The 23720-nt window shown below is 37.6% G+C and overlaps 1 long non-coding RNA gene across 1 annotated transcript in view; it reads right to left on the reverse strand.

The window, feature by feature from the left end:
• The window catches only part of LOC146434480 (uncharacterized), a 77645-nt gene that overhangs the window by 50454 nt on the left and 3471 nt on the right, over positions 1–23720 (reverse strand). Inside the window, exon 2 of the long non-coding RNA XR_014853268.1 lies at positions 19169–19229. This is a non-coding gene — a long non-coding RNA (uncharacterized LOC146434480). The remainder of the gene's footprint in view (positions 1–19168; positions 19230–23720) is intronic.

The raw sequence follows: 23720 nt of genomic DNA on the forward strand, positions 1-23720 counted from the left end.
GAAAGAGCACTGTAAGTCTACTCTGTTGATTTATGAATAAAAATATACCACAAACACAACTGTATGTCATAGTTGCATGTGCAACTCATGTTTCAATGAAACACACTTCAGACACGTTCAGCAGAGAAACCAAGAGACACTTTAAAGGGAGCAACAAAATTAATTCACCTTAGATAAGTTTCATTTTCTCCAACAAAATCCAGCAGTACTGAAAAAAGCTCAACATCTAGGAAAGAAAATCCTCAATATTGAATTGTGGATCACAAGGAAGACAAGTAGGGGACACAAAAACCCATACCAGGACTTCTCTGGTGTTTCTAGCATATTTCCCCCATTTGGGATATCCAAATTCAGCTTCCACATGGAAGTCATATGGCCAGCCCTTAAAATAATTTGCACTTGATGACTAATTTTGTGTTGCTTAATTAGGGATAAAATGCTTTCCAGCTTTCAGTTTGCTCAGAAATACCAAGACAGTACTTTGCTATTTCTTTGTGCCAAGTAAGTACTACATGTCACTTCACATTAGATTTTACACCAACTGGGAAAAGTGCATTGCTCACTTTGGAAGCACTGAAGGCTTATCTCTTTCTACAGCCAATGATTTACTCATTGTCTAATCTCAATATTCACCCCTGGTGTTCATCCTAAGCCCTCAGAAGGAATGGCCTTTTGTGAACACCTCTTAGGAGCTCTGCTTTTCAAAACCCAGGAGTAGTTGTCCTACTGTAGTCTTGATGTGGTGATCTGCCATGTGCAGAAGGGAAACTGCTTATTAAAGAATTGAGGTGTTTTCTAATAGTAATAAACTTGAACAAAATTGTTTTGTTTCAAACGTATGCTCCAAATACCATACAGTCCACCTTGATGAGCATTTCAAGAAATCATTCAAGGTCTCAATATTTTAGACTTCTGTACCAAATATCTGGCCCAGAATAATTGAATGAAATCCAATTTCCTTTAAGATGCTATGCACAAAAATAGCTCAAAAGGCACAAAAACTATCCACAAAGAACTTGTCCCTAGACAAGTGAAATCAGCAAATCTATTGCTTTCAATGCAAAGCAATTTGTGATTGAAATTTTATTTATTAAACTCTCATTGTTATTCTACTTATTTCTATTTTTTCTGTCAGCAGATTACACTGCAATGAATATATATACATGTTTGAAAGACACTAAGTCATATTAACTTTTAGAACAATTAGAATAAATTTATGCAATTGTGTTCAGGCAATCAGCTTTCCCTGGAAATTGTCACAGGACATACCACTAGATTCCAAAGTACAAGAGACTGTTTTCCACATTACAGACATATCCAACAGGTTATGTTTCAAATAATCAAAAACTGTTTTCCACTGGTTTTCTTGCCTTCCTTCCGCTTTACTTTAGTTGCTGTCCCCTCCATTCATTAAGAACATATTTATACTAATGAGTGATTACTAAATATTCATTTCCTCATCCAGGGTAAGTACCATAATATTGCCATACTATGTTTTATTCAAATAAAATTTTGAGGTTTTAATCAGTGCAGCAAGGTTTTCCCATATCACATTGCTTACTCCCCTTCTGCTAGATACCAAGCCAACAACATGGAAAAAAAATCTAATTAAAACTGAAAATATGGTCCACAGGCAGTTTATTGTAAGCATAAAATACTGGGGGATTTTTTTGTCACTATGATTAATTGCAAGAGTTGAACTCTATTTTCACTTTTTCCTTCAAGAAGATATCAAGACAAAATAAAAACAAACTTGCATGTTTATTCATGTTGCAACTATGAAGAACTCCATTTCCTTTTGCTACATTAGCACTGTACTCTATCCTATCAGAGGAAATAACCATAAGGATTTTGTTTGGCTTCCTTTTTACACTAATAGTCAATCATAAATGCCACAATTAGGCTTGAAGTTTAAAATTATGTTAATTTTACAAAGCAGTCATCACCTCTCTGTATTTGGGCCTGATGACTTTTTCCCAAAATGCTAAGTTGCTATTTCAGGTGGAAAAAAAGTTTGAAAGAGGCTGGATACTCCGATAGAAGCATCACATTTTGATAGTGCAAAACATCAATTTTCAAGGTGCTGCCTAGAGTTATGAAGTTATGAATCCCTAAAACTGTCAATCAGTCTCTGTCCTGTACCTGAAGTCGAGGTGAGCTGATCTGCTCTCAGCTCTCCAACAGCCCCAAATACAGAGCCCAGTGGCAAGGCTCTCTCAACCTCCCTCACCCCATCCCTCTGGCAGAGACCACATTTACAAGCCTTCAGGGCATGCTGCAGGGTTTATCTATTTATTCAGGCTTTTGCCTGAGGGAGGGCTGCAGAAACAAAGGGAAGGTTGGCAAGTTCTCTTTATTTGCAGTGAGGTAATTTTTATGTATTAATTTATGTACATGTGCCTAGAGATTATGGTAGGTACATTTCATATAATAGCAAACAACTTTAGCCATAACCTAATTAACTTTGACTAAATAAGAATTGTTCAAGTCTCCATTATAAATACCTTCAAAAACTCACCACGACCACAGATACTACAAAGAGTTTGTCTAATCTAAAACTAAAAGAAAAAAAAAAAAAGGGCCTTTTCACACACTGAGGGATACATTTGAAAATTGAAACCCAATTTAGAAGTTTCATGTAAGTTGTGATACTATCGCAGCCTTTCCTTCAGGGTCCTTTGAATTACTGTTAACTAACAAAAGAAAAATTCTTTTGCCCTCCTGGTATAACTCTGGGCATAATTTTGCAAGTGCTCAAAAGTTTTAGAAATATTGTAGTTCACTAGACTTGGAAAAAATAAAAGGAGCTTCTAAGAATAAAATAGTCCCCTGAAAAAGAGCACAAAGGGGTAGATTCATCATGTTATACTGAAATAATACAATCAATACAAGAAATCAACTGGAAAGTGAAGCTGATTGCTGAATACTTTCTGACAAATCTAAAGAGACTTTCCTGCAGGTGTTAGTTTGACCTATTCCCTGAAGAAACAAGAGAAGCATATTAGATTGGCAAGCTGAGGGTACAGCTTACATATAACATTGTTTTAAGGGAAAGAAAAAGCCCACTGTGTTTTTAAGGTGACACATCAGTTCTAGAAATGGATTTGAAAAACATGCAGTGAGTATTATAGCACCTCCTCTGTTGTGGTTAAATTATTTAGACTTTAGCTTTTATATTACTTAGCAATGCCAAGTAGCTGTAAACAATATGTTGCTTCAGTGACAAACTCACCCTAAACTGCGACAAGCTGTGTCCCAGGCCAATGTATTAAGCTACAACAGCACTCAGCAGAGCAAATAAAAGTCTCTGTGAAGATTTTTAGAGAGGCCAGGAGAAGCTTCAACCCTGTAAAATGTCTGTTCTACATTTGGAGTTCATCAGGAGGTGTTAACATGAGTCATTGTGGTTTGGGTGGATGGATAGATCAGTTTAAGAATTGTTTTGCACATATGGAGATGCAAAGTGACAGAAAAAGCTATAAAGTGACCAAGTACCAAGGGATTATTAAAAAGTTAAGAGAACTTGGAGTTGGCAAAGGAAGGGCTCATATGGTGTTTCAAGACTTATTCAAACCAACAGAATAACTCATCTACAACTGATGTTCTTAGCAAAGGGAATGCACAGCAGGATTGCAGTCCTGTTGGAGAAATGAGATGGAGAATGTGTGAAAACCAGAATATTCCAAGTACGAAATCACACATACGCCTCAATGATGAGCATCTTCCAAATACTTTCGAGAAATACTCATGGCAAATAAACAGAAAACGGTGTGCACTAAGAAATATGATTAGTAAAGCAGACCTTAGGACTAGAACTCATTTTACAACAAGGGGACTAGATACTTCATTGTCACAAACACAAATATAAGGTGAAATTGGATAATATGCTCAGCAGGTCACACTTGAAAGCTTTCTCTTCCAATGTCTAAATTACATTGACATTCCTAATGACCCATCCTTTTTACAGAGGGTATTGTAAATATCATGGGATCTTTATATTTAATTAGCAAATGAAAGTTTTTAAGCTTTACTAATCTGTGGGTGACTGACAAATTTGTGGTTTTTAATATCAAACATATGTTTTCTATAACATGCAACCCATTCAGTAATTTTCACCAGCTCCAGGCATCCACTTTCCCTTTGCTTGATACATGAAGTGCATTCAGAAGAAGCAGAGTAATCAGAACTGGGAGCTGGAAGATTTAGAGTGAGAACCTGTGGGGATTTTGCCATTTGTCACCCTTGGGCTCTGGTAGTGACTTATGAAGAATGTCATGTTTCTCTACAGACTGTAAAATGAAGTTCTTAAGCACAAACTGAAACTCAGGATGAAGAGTCCTAAAATGACTTGAAATTAGGTTTGAAATTTCAAACCTATCTTCAACCTCCATGGCAAGATAAAGCAGCCCATAGCTCAGCTGCATGACCCACTCTGTGCCTGATTTCCCATGGCAAGTAGGGAAATATGTGAATTAAAACTGCATTTCTGGCTGGGCTACAAGTCCTGGGGAAATGCCATATAATATTTCTTTACCTGAGCAATCATCCCATCAGACTTGGGGTCAACTGCCCTGTATGTAATGTAATGGTTCTGAGAAGAAAGATGAGGTTAATGATGCAAACTCAACCCTTTAAAATAAACCCAAAAGCTTGCCACAGCAATTTCAAAGTACATTAATTTTTCTTTTTGACAAATGAAAACTTTTTTTACCACAAAGACTTAGCAGTATTTGTTTACAGTCTTAAAGCGTTACTTTTAAATACCAAAAGACTGAAATGCAAAACCCCCAGGGGTATCACCTGCATTGATAACAAAATATTTTTTCAGACAGTAATTGAAAAGTACACCTGCTCTTACATGTAAACTGGTAAAGTTACGAAACTGGTAAAGTTTCTAAAACCATAAAGCTGGTTGCAGGAGTTGTTTACTCTGAAAACTCTCCTGTTTTGCTTCAAACATCCTTCATTTTAGCCAGAAAAGTCACTAAACCATAAAGAGTTGAACTATGAATATCTAAAATCATGAGGTTGGGGGGTTCTGATCATCACACATTTTATTTACTCAGATCTTCTGACATAATTGTCACGATTACTGAAATATGTTATCCAGCCAACACATTTGGAATGGAAAGAAAGGAAAAAGCTGTTTTTTCCAAGGTTTAAGAACATAAAGTCCTTAATCTGTCTACTTGTTTATCATAAGACCACTCTGTCTTTGTTGGGGATGGATACCAAACATAACAGATGGTCTGCCAAAACCCTATCACGTTTGCTTCAATTATTTGTGAAAGATTGCAGAGGGGGAGGAAAGAACCATGATGATACATTAGAATCTAAAAGGAACACAAAGCCAGGTACTTAACAATAGAAAGAATGATATGCTGAAGAAAATAGACATTCATGAACAAGTTGCCCTGAAACTGCTCCAGGATATTTCACTTCAACAGAAATGAGGAAAGTACAGAGCCAAACAAGCATGATGCCAAAAAACAGATAAGTTTCATTGTTAATTCTGCCTACTTAATTTTTTCAACACTCCAAAGGCACATACACCTGATTTTGCATTGTATTTCCATAGAATTACTGATTTATTATTATTAGAACATATGTAAAAGATAAAGATACACCACTATGTGTAACAATTAACTCTGACTGCAAAAGGGCAAACTTGTAATGTGAAAGGAGACCAAATGACCTTTTAAATACAAGACAAAGCTCAGCAGACAGTGGTGTGATTTTTGATTCTCCTAAGCCCTAAAGAATGCTTTTTCATGGGCCAGGGTGTTCAAAAGACATGTATGCATGGTACTTAAGACACCTAGTTTAGTGATGGACCTTTTAGGTTAATGACTGTACTCAATCACTTCCAACCTAAATGACTCCATGCAGGAGAACGTGTAGCAAACCCACATGTGTTTCCATGTGTCTTGTGAATTTGCCACCAGCACCTCATCAAAACACTACATCAAGCATTCAAATATTACAGATAAAGGAAATAGATTAGAAAAAAAATATAGGTGAGATTATAAAACCATGTTTACACATTTTTTCTTTTCTAGGCTAAAAGTGTTTGACCTCAGAGCTGCAGAAATTTAGGGCATTTGAAATGAGATAATTTCATTACGTAATCTGATTTCCTGTGCATTACCAACCACTGCACTTTTACTTAAGTAGCTCTCCCTCACTAGGACCGAGTAAGTTACATTTATCAAGATTATCTTCAAGATGCCAGTACTTGTGAAGACACACCAAAACCAGAAAAATAACCAATTACTTTTGACAATATGTTCCAAAGATTATCCTCTCACTTATGGAAAAAGTCCAACTAATTTTCAGTTTGTTTTCACTGTCCATCAGCAAATGCTCCTCTTACAAAATTCTTCAATACTGAGTGCTTTCCTTATCAGAATATGCTAGAAAATCAGTTGATTCTTCATATACTAAATATGCTCTATACACAAAAATATAACTATGTTAGATAAATAGATAAGTAACAGAAAGTATGAAAGCTATTCTGAGAAAAAAAATTATGTTTAAGTAACATGTAATTTATGTGAAATCCACACTGTCACTATTTGCAGTCTATGGTAATCAGAGAGAAAAACTAAACATTCTTCATTATACCTCAGTTTAAGCAATTAACAAAAGTGCATGCCCAAGTTTACTGGGCTAAACAGAAGAGTTGCAAGAATTAATTGCCTGTGTCCTCCCCTACCTTTATAAGTGTCTATTATCCTGAACAATTCTTTCCATATACAAAGGAGATAATAAATTACATGACCAAAATATAAAGTTATTAGAAAGAACTGCAGGGTTGATTACCAGATTTCTCTGATATCGGGATTGTGTTCTTGGAGGTTTTAGAATTTATTTCATAGATAGTTGAGTCCTTCCTAAATAAGCTAGAAGTTCTTCCTGAAGCCTTAACATCCTGTTTTGAAATAACTAGATCTTGCATTTTAGGGTAAATGCCTGAAATCTCAAGTTGACTTTAATAATTCACCCTCCCAGGCTGAATATTGAAAGTTTATATACAATAAGATTTCAGAAGTTACTCCTAGGGGGTGCATTTCTGCACTGTATTGTGTGGCTCATACAAATGAAGCTTTTACCTGTACTGGTGAAAAGGGTGGTTTAAAACCAGGCTACACTGTGGAGACTTCACTCACAGTATGTGCTCCATCAGCCCAAAAAACCCTCACCCTAAACAAATCACAGCTTTCAGGTTCTGAGGCAAAGGTTAACATCCATGGAAGGCTTGAAAGTCACCTTCCCTCTTCACCATGTCCATCTCTTGCTTTGCTCTGACACACAACACTCATCCCTCCAATGCACCTCACTGTCTCAGGTGATCAATAATGGTCTAGGAGAGCTTCAGGAGCACATGCTAATTGTCACCACCCCAAAACACCTCCAAACCTAATGATCAGCTCTGTGTCCATTCACTCTATTGCAACCTCTCCAGATCAGACTTTCCCCTGGAAGAGACACAAAGACAACTTGAGTTTTATTGATCATTTTTTGATAAGAATAAAGTGGATGAAACTACAGTAGATGTAGAGGTCCCTACAAATGATTCTGGAAAGCACTGGTACAAGGCAGTGTTGGAACTAAAACCTGTGATGAAATTAATTTAAGCCATCACATGATACATGAATAATCCAAATTGCACACCTCTTGAGCTGTAAGAGAAAGGTGATAACTTCAGCTTTTACCAACACATGCATGTTGGGTGTGAACTCAGATCTTGGGAGCTGTCATGGAATGTTTCATCCTGCTCATTTGTCTGGCAGTGAAATCCCTCTGACCCTTGACAAGTAATTCCTTTGCAAGAGCCAGAAACAGTTCAGCTCAGCAACCATCTAATTTCTTAATAAAGGCAATTAAGTCCAGGCTACCTGTGACAAACATGAAGCCAGGGTCTCTGCAATTTCCAATTGTCACAATTGCCACTCTTATAAAAGAGTCTTTTCAGTGTCTAGCTCAACACAAATACCTTTTCTCATATGTGTCATTGCAGATAACTGCATTCAATCCTATTTTTGAGTCTTTGTTGTAGGAGGTAAACAAAATAGCATCTCCACTTTGGTTATTTTTTACTTGTATATGTGAAGAGATAACTGCGAAGTGTGTTAATACTCAAGTTTATGTTAATCATGCCTATGTCCAGTACTCCACAAAGGGAGCATTCAGCATTTTTCACTCCATTTCAGCATAAAAAGAATAAAAGTAAACACAAGAGCCATGTAACATCACAATTCTTTACAGCTGCCCTATTTAATTTGTAGATGTGCAGCATTCTTGTCTGTCTAGCCTTATGGAGGCTGTGCCTACTTTATAAACAGCATGAAATTCAGTAATTTGAAAGAAAATTTAACTATAACAGCAGCACAAGCCATTATGTTCCAGCAATCCATCATTTTTAGAAAAAAAAATTATTTTCTTCACAATGAGCAATTTATGGATTCAGAGAGTACATCTGGGATTTCTATTTGAAGTCTATTATTTCACAAAAAATAGTTCTGGTAAGAGTAAGGCTAGATAAATATTGGAAGAGATTGACATTTTGTGTAGATTATTTCTAAGATCTGAAAATAATTTGGGAGGCATAGTACCAAATAGTGAATAGAAAAATCTGCTGCTCATAAGTCAATGTATTAATTTGAAATAAACGATATATTCCCAGGGGTAAAAAGAAAAAACAAACAAAAAAACCCAAACCAAAACCCCCAAACAAACAAACCAACTGAAGTACAAGTTATTTACACTATTTACTTAGATTTAGCTTTTAAGAACATAACCTCATATGATCACTGTACAGGACAGTAACCTGAATTAATAGATTTCACCCCCAAGACAGGCTGTTGACTTTGTGGTTATGGTTTTTTCTTTTACTCCAGTGCTCCCTTAGCAATTAAATGAGGTGCTGTGGGCCGATCTGCCAGAGAAAAAAAAACAAAACCCAAAAAACCCCAAAAGCATTACTCCCAGGTTTTAAAAATATTTTAATTTCTAAGCATTTTAATACTAATTAACCAATTCAGGCAGAAAAACAGGCCTCCCTTCATGCCAAGACTTGCTTCTCCCATTCTAGAAACACATTGTGAAGTTTTATTTCCTTCAAGATATTAGGATGCTGTAACAAGGCACCCAAGCAAATCTAGCTATTTATGGGAATCAACAGATGAAATTTTATCTTCAGAGTCCCACAGTATTTTCTATTAGATCATGAATGTATAAAGCCCAAAACTGTGAAGCCAAAGAGTTGGGGTTGACTCTAGCCAATCCTTTATTAGAGTATGAAATTAAGTTCACATAATTTCAACACTATATATTAATCACACTATGTATATGTAAAATACAACATACATATGGATCTAGGTGGACAGTAAAGGTGGTTCTTCCCAAATAAATGGGTTCTAACTGTATGTATATTTATGTCTTCAACTCAGCTATAATTTTAATTTCTTATTCTATGAAATCTTTCTATATATTTTCAATATCATAGGAATAAAATAATTCAACATTACACATCTGTATGGGGTGTTTTCAGGTATCTTCTACTCTGTATCCATGAATAATGAAAGTTTTTTAAAATGGAGAAAAAACAAAGGAAACCACTTTGCATATGCCTTCAATATTATTCTTCCTTCCTGATACAAAACCTCACCTCTTCACTTATAATAGTTACCTAATTTATTAAATTTGATTCCACACTATAAACATAGTATGTACAAATCAAATATTGCCTCCAGATTCAAACAGTGAAAAAAATGTCAATGGTTCAGTTTTCCTTTCCTTCCCACTTTACCCTTGGGCATCTGGCTTTCATGCAGTCATAGAGAAGAAGTTATCCATTCTCCCACCAAGCACACATCAAAATGAAGATCAGGAAAACAACTTTGTACAAAAACCTGTGTCCTTTTGGCATGGCTCTCCCTTAGAGAGGCTTATTTAAGAGAAGCTTTGAGAACTTCTCTGAAAAAGCCTGTATTAACTTTTCTAGTTAGAATTCCTCCCTCTTCAAACTGGAACAGTTTCATTACTGGTATGAGTAATACAATTCAGTACTGTGCAATAGCAAGGGAGTCTAGTTTGTATCACCTCCAGTAAAACAGTCACTGGTTACATTTCCCACAGATTTACCATTACAAAAATGCATCTTCACTTCTCTCCCAAGAGCTCTGGTACAGTGTCCCAGTGGCAGAGGTGACAGCACATCAGCTGCCCGGTGCTAGAAGTGCAATAGTATTTGTTTATTCCAAGTAACAATCCCCTTACAGAGCAGGAACCAATCTCACTTGTTACACAAGTATCACCTCAGGGAGCTTACATTTGCAGGGATCTATATCAGGACTGTTTATAGCATACAAAAGATGCAGTGGACTGTTAAAATTTTACACACATCTGCTTTTGGCTCAATTATCATTTCATTAGCAATACAGAGTACAGAACTTTGTCAGTCACTGCCGAACAACACTGGGATGCATGAAGTAGATGACAATTAGAGGCCATCCCCTCAAAGACAAAATCCAAAATAGCTTTGAAGGATTCAGATTAAAAACTCCCAATTACTCATGAAGTACAATTAAACTCCCCTTCCCCAATTTAGATTCAAGTAACATGTTGGATTTGGCCTCAGTTCTTACAGTTGTTTAAGGATGCAGCAAGCTTGAATCCTGTAAATGAGGCATTGATTTAAGACTATTTGTATGCTTACATTTGAGTACAAATATTGTTTAGGATCTTAATTCTGTTTTCCCCTCAGTAGAGGACAAAAACAAGGGGGAAAAAAAAAAAGATAATAAATAACATACAATAAACCAGCAGCTGTTTTACTTTGCTCTCCATTACACTAAATCATTTTCTTGCCAATAAGCATTCGGCCATTCTGGGTTTTGATCCTGTTGGGTTTTTTTCACAATTCTTTTATGATCTCTCACTACATGATCTTTCTCTGTATCTACAAAGCCATTTGGCTCCATGTTAAAGACAGCACAGCTTCCAGGCACCAGTCTGCATAAATAACAGGAAAGGGGGAAGAGGGCTGAACATAATAAATTGTAGGCTTAATTTTCTATTTCCTTAATAATTGGTTGATAAATGAAAAAAGAGAACATTTTATTGATATTCAATCTTTTTGCACTTCTATTAAACAGCAACTTGAAAGTTTTACATAAAAAACCCTCAGGAAAGTGCTACTACTTATATCAATAAAATATTGAAGGAAAATTGCAAGTTCCACTTCCACTTGACTGTTCTTGGACCAAAGTAACCCATGCTAAAGAACTACAGAAAACCAGACTAAGTTCCCCTAAAAGCTGGGGAAAGATTTAATGATAATTATTTTATTCAAAAATTGATCTCCTGAAGCTTGTTGATTAGGTGGTTATGCTTGCAAACCTTGTACTTTATTCAGGAAAATAGCATTAGAAGGTTTTTATTGTTAAAACCCCGTTTTTATAATAAATATTTGTTTAGGCCACTAAACTCACTGTTAACTACAGCTTCTAAATAAACAGCAGCTGAGCTTGGCTGGACAAGTTAATGAACACTGAAAGGAGTAACAATTCCTTAACTTAGCCCAGAATAAGAAACCCAAAGCTACCTAATTCCTAGACATATGGCAATAGAAAGTTGATGAACAGGTATGAATTTTTAGAATTCCAATATTGGCAATAGAGGGAAAGCCTCCTAAGCTCAAGTGCATGCAGCACACATCCCCCCAAGCTTGGCCTGTCAGGCAAACCAGGACACATGGGCTAAAAATAAAAGAAATTGTGGCTCACTTGCACCCTCACAGGCAGCAGAGCAAACAGAACGGTTGCCAAGGCTTTCCTCTCTCAGTTTTAGGCACATGCAGCTGGCACCAACGTGCTGCTCTCATGCACCAAAGGCAGCAGATGGAATGAATTACATATTTCAACAGCCTTTGACATCACATCAAACACCTTGGCTTTTAGTTTGAGAAGAGTAACTCCTGGGACTTTTTTCTAGCTTTCACCATCCCAGTACAAGTCACACGCAGATATTTCCCTCTTTATGGGACAATATAGCCATGCCATATGCTGCTGACTTGCAAGTCTTGCATAGTGAAACGATGCAACAGTAGTAAAAGAAAATGTTCTGGCTTTGGCTTTGTAGCTAAGGTGCTACTCACTGAGCAATGAGTTGCAGATAAACAGCGAGCTTCAAATCACAGAATCAGAGCAGTTTGGGCTGCAAAGGGGCCTTAAAAATGACCTACTTCCAATCTTCCCTGCCACAGGCAAGAACACCTTCCAACACCCACCTCATTGTAGAAGTTATGGAGTGTTCAGTATTTTCTAAAAATAAAGACATTTCAACTCTCTAAAGTTCACATCGTGGAAAAACTGATGAACTGTATTTAAGAAGCATTATCAATTGCTTTTAAGTTATTTCCTTAATTTCCTAGTTTTAGCTACCAAGTGCAAGTGCACTACCCAAGGAGCTGGGGACCTTTGCTGCTGGTCACAGCGACAGGCTGGGAGTTGTTACAGTGCTGCTGGGAACAGCACAGCCAAACATGCCCCACAGTGTACCGCCTTCACCCAGGAAAAGAAAAACATCCTCTAGGCACTGCATTCAGCTGAAAGTCTGTTCCTGAGTTGCATCAGAGGGAGTCTGGGTGCTCACATCTGCAACCAACTCCAAGGCCAGGCTTGGGCCACAAGCCTATCCCAGCACCTGACTTCCATCACTTGCTTCCCTCTCTCTCCAAGAGAGCTGTCAGACAGACAGACATACACACGTGTCTGAACCACCTTCCCCCATGCCTTTCCTCCTCCCCACCCCACTAAATTGTACCTCTGCCAGACTGAGAGACCAGCCAGAGGCTGCTTCAGCAGAGTGGAAGCCTCAGCAGAGAGCAAAGTGAGAGTCCAGTCTGAGGAAAGCCAAGGTGGGAGGCACCATGTCTGCACAGGGCCACCTGTCTGCACCACCTCAGCTAATTCCTCTGAAAACCTCCAAGGGATTAAGCTGATAAAAGTTCTTCTATCCTTAGATGCTTGCAGGTTTTCTGTTTTCCTGAAGCAAGTTACCAAGTCCCTCTTTGCTTTTATGTTATCAATCATTTCTTCCAGTCACAGGTTTTGAGTAGATCAAGTAAAAGCACTTGGTTATGACCTTGATGATTCCTTCCACTTCTGCTGAAGTGGGATCAATGCTGGCTATTCTGCCTTTTTCAGATAACGAAGGCTATTCTACCTTTTCAGACTGTATCAGACCTACACCCTCCCATAGCTTCTTAGCTGGAAACTCTGCATGTGCAAGTGACTTTGATCCTGCCCAGCTCAATACTTCTTTAGAATGCATTATCTGGTAGCACCAATACTGATGAAAACTTCTTTAGTCCTATTAATATATTAAATAAGGAAAGAGAAGACCAAGTACGATATTCTTACTCTCCTGCTTCTCCACATGAGTTTACTTGTATTCCACAGTTTTAATTTTTAATAACTCCCAGGTTTAGTTAAACCTTTTTTTTATTGTAACTTAGCAAAGAGAAATATTTGAGCTAAAATACAGATTTTTCTCTTCTCTGCATATATTTTCTCCAAAACCATTTTATTTTATTTCTACTGGGGAAGAACATTCTTCTCTCATCAACTGAAAAAAAGTTTGACATACCCCTAAGAACTTTTTCTCTCAAAATCAGCTATGTTAATGGTTCAGGATAAATTGATAGTCTGTTGCAGTTCTGTATGGAATTAGGTGCTTCCATATACCTCTTTCAGTCTAAAGGGTGCTCATTTTTTCCAGCTTTGTTCAAGACACCTTCTCATTCTGCTTATTTCTAATAATTGTATGCTTCTGAAATTTAGCTCTCTACCCAGTTTTTCCTCTTTCTGGCAAGAGGGACAGCTGAGAGAGACAGGATCTTTCTGACAAAGATGAACTACTTCAATTCATCTCAGTTGTCTGCTATCCTAATCTCTCAATTTCCTTAAATCAGCCACTCAAAGTGAAGAGACTAAAGTGCTTACAGAGACAGAATAAGGAGAAAAAGAGCCCAGCACACATAACAGTATAAAGAAAATAGATTGTTATGTTAAAAAAAGTAAAGTATCAACTCAGCCTATAAACCCAGGCAGAAATTAGCAAAATGTATTTCCAAACTGAAATGATAACAAGACAGATTAAGATGTAGTTCTCAATTTGTATATTCAGAGCAATTTTACTTAAGTGTTCCAAGGAAAGTACTTACTTGTCATCATCACAGTGTCAAAATAAACTGATCTTAGCCTTCATGTTCTGCACCACATTAATCCAATATATTTGCTAATTTCCTTTTTAGTGCATAATACGTGATGCAGTTTAAGATGTCACTGAAATAGAAAACTCAACTGCCACACAGTTTTTAATTGAAATTGTCAATGTGACAGTGTATCCTCTTCCTTTTCTAGGAGTGAAACACAAAATGTACTTTTTGCTTTGTCATTGATCAGCTAAGATCACCAGCTGTTTATGCAGAACTGCTGGCAACCTTGGAGGTGTCATTTCTCTTCCTAAGCTTCCTGTAATTGATTCACCCGTTTGTTTAGGAGCACAACAAGCTAACAATGTGAATGTTCTCATTTTAAGTACATGAAAATACTGAAGAAACAGCCCCTATTAATGCAAAACTTCTTCTGCAAAAGATTTTACCTGCTAAAGAACTACAGCATCAAGCTGTACAAGTTGAATGGACCATACATCTATGTGAAAGTCTTTACTTGCTAAAACTATCTCAATCTTTCAGCTCTCTAACTAGTTCAACTCATACTGTCTAAGGTGTTACACCTGGGGCTTATTACAGGCTAATTTTAAAGTTGCAGCAAGTCTGTATAGGCATGCAAACAAGCAGTGAAGTTGTGCTCCTTTCCCCCACACTCAAGAAATAAAATTTTTAGCACATTTTTTGTTATCCACATTTGATCCTTAAAACACTTGCCCTTGCTCTTAAATGGAAATTTCCAGGGATGTTGAGGTCATAGTCAGGTGTATAAAGCACTCTGATTCATAGGTTAAAAATCCCATCATTAACCCAGTTTTTTGAATAATATTGACAGAACATGGAGGAGTGCAGTATGATGGAGGTCAGACGTCAATGCAGACTGGTGAACCCACATGCAACCTGCATATTCTATTTTTTGATACTTATGACAAGAACACATTAGCTATTTACAAGTGCCTCATCCTTCTTTCATAGGTGAAGCTCTGATTCTAAATTAATAGTCTATGATATGCACTCAACCCTTTTTCTTTTCCTAATCTTGCATTAGAAATGGATAAATACTGTTTTAAAGGTACCTTTCAGAAAGTTACAGAGGAATGACTATCCCATTTCATTATGCCCTGAGATCCTCACTATTATTCAGAACATTAAAGACAATCAAAGCAAAAAAATTGTTCAAAAGCTACTGAAAGTTGCTATAATTTGCAATCATAGTCTAGCACAGGCAAGTAATACTATCAATTCATTGCATACCATACCCAAGTCCATTTGCAACAGCCTATGGCACAGGCATCAGAGTTACTACTTCCCCATTATTATGGGGAATATTACTTTGATTTTTGAAATGCATAGCAACTGAGTCTTCCAAGTCACCATGCAAAAATCATCCACTGTGCTCCATCATCTCTTGGTAACAGTCCACTGTCAAGTCATTCACTTCAAAACTTTTTAACTGAACGCATGCTGGCTACACATTCACTATTTACTGCCAGATGCTATCTGGAAGCCGGTTTTGCTCCACTCAAAACAGAAAGGCAGGCATAGCTTAACATCTCATGTTGCCATCCACAAGCCTCACAAGCAGCAGTTGTACATGCACAATCAGATCAAAGCCAACAGCCTGGCCTGATGAGGTTGAACAGCCTTGACCTACACACCAAGTTCTAAATCCTCCTACTTGGTGGCTTTGTCACACACCTCTCAACTGTCACAGACCTTCAGAGAGCTATTATGGAGTAATGGGATGCCTGTCTCACAGTTGCATGTATGCAGCAGAGAGGATACATATGCACCAGGAGCCGAGCACATGGTACCTGTCTTTCTCAAAGCTGATTATTCTGATGTGGTCTGACAGGAGCTACACTGAAGCTGTATCCTGTTCAAAGGCTCCCTTCCTGCGTGAAAGTCAACAGATGTGGCGATGGAACAGCATTTGGAAAGACTGAGGAGTCAGGCATGAAGAGTATTCTCTCCCTGCTGACACAAACATACAGTAGTCACCAAGAGCAGCCTCCTGTGAGCCCAGTTCTTTGGAGAAAAGAGTTGAGCAGCAGGGAAAGACAGAAAGGGGGTGGCAGGAATACATCATCCTGTCTATAAAATAAACTGGGAAGGAAGTATACACCAGTGCCAGCAGCTTATCATGAACTAGGTGATGGAAAACAGACAACAGCAGGAAAAGATGACATTTTAAAGACACTTTCAAACATAATTTACAGTTACAATAGTGATCCACAGCACTGAGAAATTATACCTGTCAGATGACTAATTGGTGATGAACACCACATGATGGAGTGAAGCTGTTTGACAATAACTGTCAGCATGATCACAAACAAAAACAACCAGCTACATCCACAGCACTCCCATCCAGCATATTAATGAGGGAGCTGGGATAATCCTTCAAAATATTCTGCAAGACTGAGGTCAAGCAACAAGTGATTTCATTTCAGGCTAAAAACCTTTGTAATAGTTTATTAACTGGTACCTTTTTGGTGCCCTCAGAGATAGAAAACAAAACATTTTCTTACTGAGAAAAGCAATGTAATCTAACCATACACAGCACTTCAGTGTGAACTTGAACAAATATTCTCTTCAGATCATAAAGAAAAATAATTTGTACCTAGGATAAAGGGGTTTTTGGCCTTAACCTCAAAGTCCTCTTTAGAAATCTACTCTTATTTTAATCAAATTCATTCACCCCCACATACTGCAGCATGAATCTAATCACTTGCTTTGCAAGTTTACTACCCAGAGACACTACAGAAGCTTCAACAGCTGTTGGAAAAATGTTGCAGCTTCTGACTTTTTTACTGGAGTTGCTGCAGACAGGGTTTGCTGTAAATTGATGATTTAGCTGGATTAGATGTTAATATGCAGCTTGATATATTATTCATGAAAATGAGTCACAGACCTAATTAGAAACATGACAAGAAAAGCTTTTGAGTCCACAATCTGGATTCTCCCTGACATGAAAGATTTGACATGTGAATACATTTTCACTTACTGAGAGAAGAGAGACAAATGACCTTTCACATCTAAGCACAAAGATGTCATGTTGGAGATGCAGCATTTGCCTTTCTGAGAGTTTCAGAAAAACCAGTAGAAGTATCCAGCTTGCTATAACAGAAGGCCTTCAGAAACATGAAGTATTTACCCTTGATGGAGCAACTATCTGCTTACAAAACAGCCATTCCATGTACCTTTCTAGTCAGACACTAAATAAAGAGGTCTTATTTTCTATGAGGCAATCATGTCTGGGGCTCCAATAAGGTGGCCCAGGAACATGTCCTGTCAAGGCATTTAGGGCTGATAAGTATAATTTTGAGAAAAATCACTGTCCTTAAATTTTTTTGCACATTTGGATACATTATTTCTTATTTAATTATCTAAAAATTGGATGAAAATTTCTACATCTATTTAAATCCTACAGTCATATTCTAGGCCTAGATGAGACAAAGTTTCAAATATAAGAAGATGAATGTATCGCTGGATAAATGTCAAATAATTATGGTCTGTCAGCCAAAGGAAGAATATTATGAGAAACATTTTCTTCAGTTTACAAAACAAGCCACCACAACATATTAATGGGCCGTCAAGATGGAAGAAAGCACTTTAAACAAACTTTTATTTTAAACAAACTATTTTAAGTTCGATGACAATTAGTTCTAACCTTACAGTATACATGGAAAAAAAAATTAGAAGACTCACATTCCTACCCAGTATTGATCTGCCCCTGGTAAAACCAAAGGCTAACCCAATGGAAGCAAGACTTCCAAGGAAAACTCAAGTGGCACATAAACAATTGGGAGTTTTTCCAGGCTTTACAACACTGATAAGCAGAACAGCACAGAGCAAGAAAAGTCATTACTAATAAAGAGCCAACAGCTTGCACTCAGATGTCTTTGTATGAGGGCAACACCAAAGGAGATAGAAAGGAAGAGGTCAGGATGTAGTAGTTTGCAAAATTAATAATTCATTAAAAAATTCACTTGAGAGAGCAGATATTAAAAAAACAGCTTGAGAAGAAGAGTGTAGCACCTCAGAATCAATGGTCTCCATGTCCTTACTTGCACAGAACCAGCTCCTGAGCTCTCTGTAAAATACACTTTCACACACATTTCACTTACCTCAAGCTGCTTTTGTTTCCTGGAAGCTGAAAAAAACATAAGCCCTGTGACAAGGATAAGAAGCTATTTCATTCTGAGATATTTTTAAGTAGCATTATTTGTCAGTAGGTCAAAACCATCTGCTGGTAATACCAGTCATTCCACCTGAAGGCACCAAGGAGCAAACAAGTGCTAATTGGAGAAAAGCTACAAGCAATTAAACATTGCCTCAAACTACAACTGTGATACCTGGCCTTGGAATATTTTTAATTGTTTCAAAACAAAAAATTAATACAACCTTTTATAATCTGCCATTGTTCAGGGATATGGTTATTTTCATTCTTAGTGAAAAACTTTTTGTAAATAAGTTCATATTTTAGAAGAAAATAAGGAAGAGATTAAAGGTCACTGATTTTTCTAATTCGCAAATCAAGACATTTTACATCTTCAGCCACTGCTGTAGAGTTTTCCGGTATGTTCATGGTCCAGACGTAGAGTTAAACAAATTGGAAATCATAATTTAATGATAAAAAGCTCAACTAAAAAAGATCATGAAACCAAAGAGAAAAAAAACCCCACAAAACACATCAGAAAAGTACATCAAGCCTTGACAACTTAAACCCTATGAGCTCAGTTTCAAAGTCTTTGTCATCAAGCTGTAACATTCACCAAACACAAGTCCCCCAAAGGATGTAACTCTTCACAGGTCTCATTGAAGATGAAAGCAGCAGCTCACACCCTTGACATTGTCAGAAATAGAAAATAGACCTCAATCTGCCACTACTCAGACGCATTCAGTCTGGAGAGGGAGCTCTTCTCTTACCGTACATGAAAGCTCTCCTTTGTATTCTTCTCAGCTGAGTTGAGACTCCAGTGGTTAATAGCTGGGGGAAAAAAAGAAAAAAGACAATCCCCATCATTCTAGGAAAAGGATTTTTACAAGTTTGCTTTGCTTTTCTAGCATGTTTACACAGAATTTACTTCAAAGAAACGCAAGATAAAGGTTACAAAGAACCAGTGTTCTGCTGAGGAGGTTGATATGGCCACTTTCAAACTAAATATTAAAAAAAAACCAACCCTGTAGTATAGAAAAGAACTGGCCATGTACTATAAGTTATACTAGAAGAGTATGGCAAAGCTGATGCAGAGTCTGGTGCTCCTCCATTTCTTTCTCACAGCAGGTCATAATTTCCCCTCCTTTACTGACTGCCTTGAGAGATTTAAGAAGGGCAGAGAGAGTACAATGAGTCTGTCATATCCCAAAAAAGTTTAAAAATCCTCTCTCTCTCTCCTCCTGTCCAATTGCTTCATTTTATCTCTGCCCCTCCACACGCTTCTGGGCTTGAATGGTACAAAGGAGTCAAACATCAAGAGGGAATATTGGCACCAGAGGATCCTTCAGAGGCACAATTTAGATTCTGTGATTTTGTGCCTACAATAGTCCAACAAGCATTCCTGCTTATCCCAAGAGAAGGGTGAACACAACTCTGCAACAAAAAAACACTTAGGTATTCTTATACTAGGGGGTTGGGGTTCTTTGATTCTTGTGTTGGGTTTGGGGTTTTTTTTGCTACTAATAACAAGGCAATTTCAATGAAAGGTTCCTACAATTTTCTTAGATTCATCAAGCTACCAGAATACTAAGCACCAGTGCAACAGCTCTGTCTTTCTCAAGTATGGAAGTGGATTAAGGTGTCTGAGTGAATATGAACTTCAGTTTATTCTTAACTATATGGAGTAATTTGTCCCCCCTTCCCCAGGAAACATTCCAGTCTATCTTGACTCTATGAAAGGCAGAAAAGTGAACATAGATCATTGTACAAATACTACTTCACCAGCTCTTGAGCACAAAGGAATGTGTACAGCATAAAACACTGGGGTTTTGCTTGAAACAAATAGAAATTTTACTAGATATCATAAAAATATGGTTGAGGAAGGAAACAAAAATAAGCTAAAGAAACAGGCAGTAGGAATGTAACTGGCTTACACATTGATAGTGTCACTTGATTTAAATAATGGATAGACCTAAACCCAAAATTTGCTATTGCCCTCTTTGAAAACGGTAGGACTGATACAGCCAAACACAGCATAGCAACACAGTTTAAAACAAAATGTAAATTTTCCCTGGAATGGACAGGATGGCAAAACTAAGTGGAAATATATCCCACTTTTTTAGTCTGTAGGTCTGAGTAATCCATCAATACAGTTTCTACAGCTGCAAAGTCCCACCCAGTGAAGTATTTAGGAGACTCCTACCCCAAACTCAATAGGAAGCTTTGTTCAAGTTCCACTTTGCTCCCCATTCTGACTTCACTCCCCACACGGTGACCCTCTTTCCTAAACTGGCCATGTACTCAAGTCAATGGGACTACTGATGCCCTGAAGAACCTAGACTGGTGTTATAAAGCACCCTTTCAAGAAGCCCAGGAAAGGCTCTCAGCACAGCAGTCAGTTCTAATGGAGACACATGAACTTAAATTAACAGTGAAAAGAACAACAGCTATCAAATAACTGAGCATTTACAGCAATGAAAATGTAATTTATTTACAAAACAAACAGAACAGCAACAGAACTCAATGTTTGACTAAAACTGAATAACATCAACATTTTGACTGAAGTGATCTCTTTGAAACAATAATATTGACAGAGATAGCCCTAAACGATGGAACTTTCTAGTTCTCAGTTTTTGCAAACTGTTCATGCTCATCTGTAAATCAGTTAATCATTGGGAGAGCAAGCCCAACATGCAAAGCAACCTCTGTGCAGAGAGAAGTCACAGAAGATCCTCACTTCCCCCACACCCCAACCTTCTGTCAATGAGGAGGAACATATAGTTACAGACAAGGATTCAGTGATGCATCTAATTGAACAGATCAATCCACAGTGTTTTGCAAAGAAGTTATAGATTGGAAATCCTGATTTGACCATGTTACATGGAAAATTCAGACTTTTAGAAGTAGTTTCAATATTAAGCCACTCTGATAATGCATTCTGTCCCAAAGTCAGCCATTTAAATAAATGAATGGCAATTTCAGCTCTTCCAAATTTCTATTGCACCTAAATTATGAGATTAAACAAACATAATCTTCTTTAAGAGTTTAGTGAGAAAAGTTTCTACATCAAATCATTCTAATCCTCTTGTTAATACAGCTTGGTTATATTTAGGGACACCATTTCCCTGCTTATCAGATATAACCAAGATTCACAGAAGTGCTTAATCAAGAAAATTCTCCTAGAATTATCAAGTCAGCATCACAGTATCTGCTGCAGAACATATTCTAGTCCTTTCAATGTAACATCATCCCAGACTGCATTTGCCCTTAATTTATTTAAATCAGTTTAATCCCAAAGGTTTTACATAGCAGAAGTCAAAAATGCCTCCTTGCATGTGGTTAAATCATGGTTATACTTGACTGCTATACAAACACTTATACATCACAATATATCTGGCTTGCATTTGTGATCATTTTCTTTTCATGTCAACATTTCTTTCAATATACAGTAGCATTTATGTATGGCCAAGCTCTCACAAAATAGAGCTTGGCAGGAGCTAGGGGTACCACAGTGCAGTCATAGCCACCTGCCAGCACAACTGGCCAAAACTAAAACAGACAGAAGCAAAACCAACCAAAGAAAACATTAACAAATAACAATTTAAAATAAATAAATAAATTTAAAAAACAAACCTAAAGGCCATCAGCCTGATTACTAATTATATAAGAAAACTACTATTAAAGATGACCCCAGGAAAGAAGCTGGCCAGGGCCAGTTCCTAGCTCTCCTGTAACTTGGCTTTCAGTGCAAACACAGAGGTGTCAGTTGCCCACCAGGTTGAACATTCACCAATGCCTACTTGAATTATCCAAAGCTTTCAATGCATAAATCCAAGCTTATGAAGTGTGATTCTTCATTTTGTTTCCTATATTCAAAACTGATAACTCAAATCTACTAATGAGAAAGGTCTCAAGATTTAGTGAGGACATGGAATGGTTTGGAAAGCAAACTAAAGAACCAGGAAGAAAAACAAATTTGACAGGACCAGGGAGAAAATGCCAAGGGGGGAAGAAGTGCAATAGCATTTGTGTTTTTATTGCACCCTTATTAGCTATAACTTGTAATTGCTATGGGGTAACTAACAGTTTATTTAGGTTGACAACCTAAGTCAAAAGTTTATTACTTCATTCCTGTCACTGAACACTTGAAATTCTTCAAGTTTGCACATCCCAGATGAATCCTGTATGCATAAGACTTCAAAACACATTCTTTATCAGAAAGAAAAATAGATTTAAGCATAGTTGCAAGCATTTTATAAATTCATACAATTCTCAAACTACTAGGTTAATTCCTTAGACTGTTTTTATCTTTCGCTGTTGTGCTTATTGTTGTCTTATTTCATATTCTGCTACTACTTGTAACTTACATTAATCCTATCTCACTACAGTGCAATAATAAAGCAAATAATTACCTGAGGGCTGAAAAGAGTGTATTCCTCACTATCTTGCATAAGGATGAAAACTGAACATTTCAGCAACTCCAACACTCATTTCTCTTAATAGGAATAAAAAAAGAAAGCTTTAAAGGCTGCACAAATTGTAGCTCAAGTAAGAGGCTCACAAAGGGCACAAAGCCAAGGAGACACGTGCACACCATCACCTTATCAGCCTGGGAGCAGTTCCCCTCCTAAACAGACTCGTGTCAGCTGGTTTCATTCCATGGCAGGGAGGGTGAACACTGCCCTCTCTCCTCATTAAGTGCAGAGATGCACCTGCAGGGCCACATTACCTGTCCTGCACAGAGCAGCATCCCTCCATCCCTCAGGACAGCACAGCTGGGAACAGGCTGTCCCTGCCAGCTCCTGCTGTGTAAGAGGACAAGCTGTAGGATGGAGGGGAAGGATGCCACAAATTACCAAAAGTCACCTCTTTCTCACCACCAGCCAGTACACAAACCCAAGCTCCTTCCACAGACCCATGTGACAGCAGTGTCAAAGCACAGGAACTACAAAGCAGTCCCAGGATGCACAGATAATGCTGGTGGCAACACTGGCTCAAACACAAGGAAGTTAAGCTCTTGCTGTCTAACAGGCTCTTCAGACTACTAAATTTTGTGGATCTGGTTGAATTTTTCACAACAGCTACTTCAGCACAGGACCTGGTGCAGTGAAAGGCTCTGGAGTTCTGTTCTCTCTCACATGAATTCCTATTTCTGTTTCTCTTCTCCAAGACACACAGCTTGAGAGAGACACACCTCCTCTCCTCAGGAGGCAGCACTTAATTGCAACCATTTCCCCAAGTGAGCTTGTAAAATATGCTGAATGTGTACATTATGTCCTATGGGGATTTAAAGACTAAAACCCTAAAGTGTATTTCTCCAGT

This window comes from Lichenostomus cassidix, chromosome 7 (genome assembly GCF_008360975.1).
Source record: "Lichenostomus cassidix isolate B80296 chromosome 7, HeHo_3.0, whole genome shotgun sequence".
Taxonomy (NCBI): Eukaryota; Metazoa; Chordata; class Aves; order Passeriformes; family Meliphagidae; genus Lichenostomus; species Lichenostomus cassidix.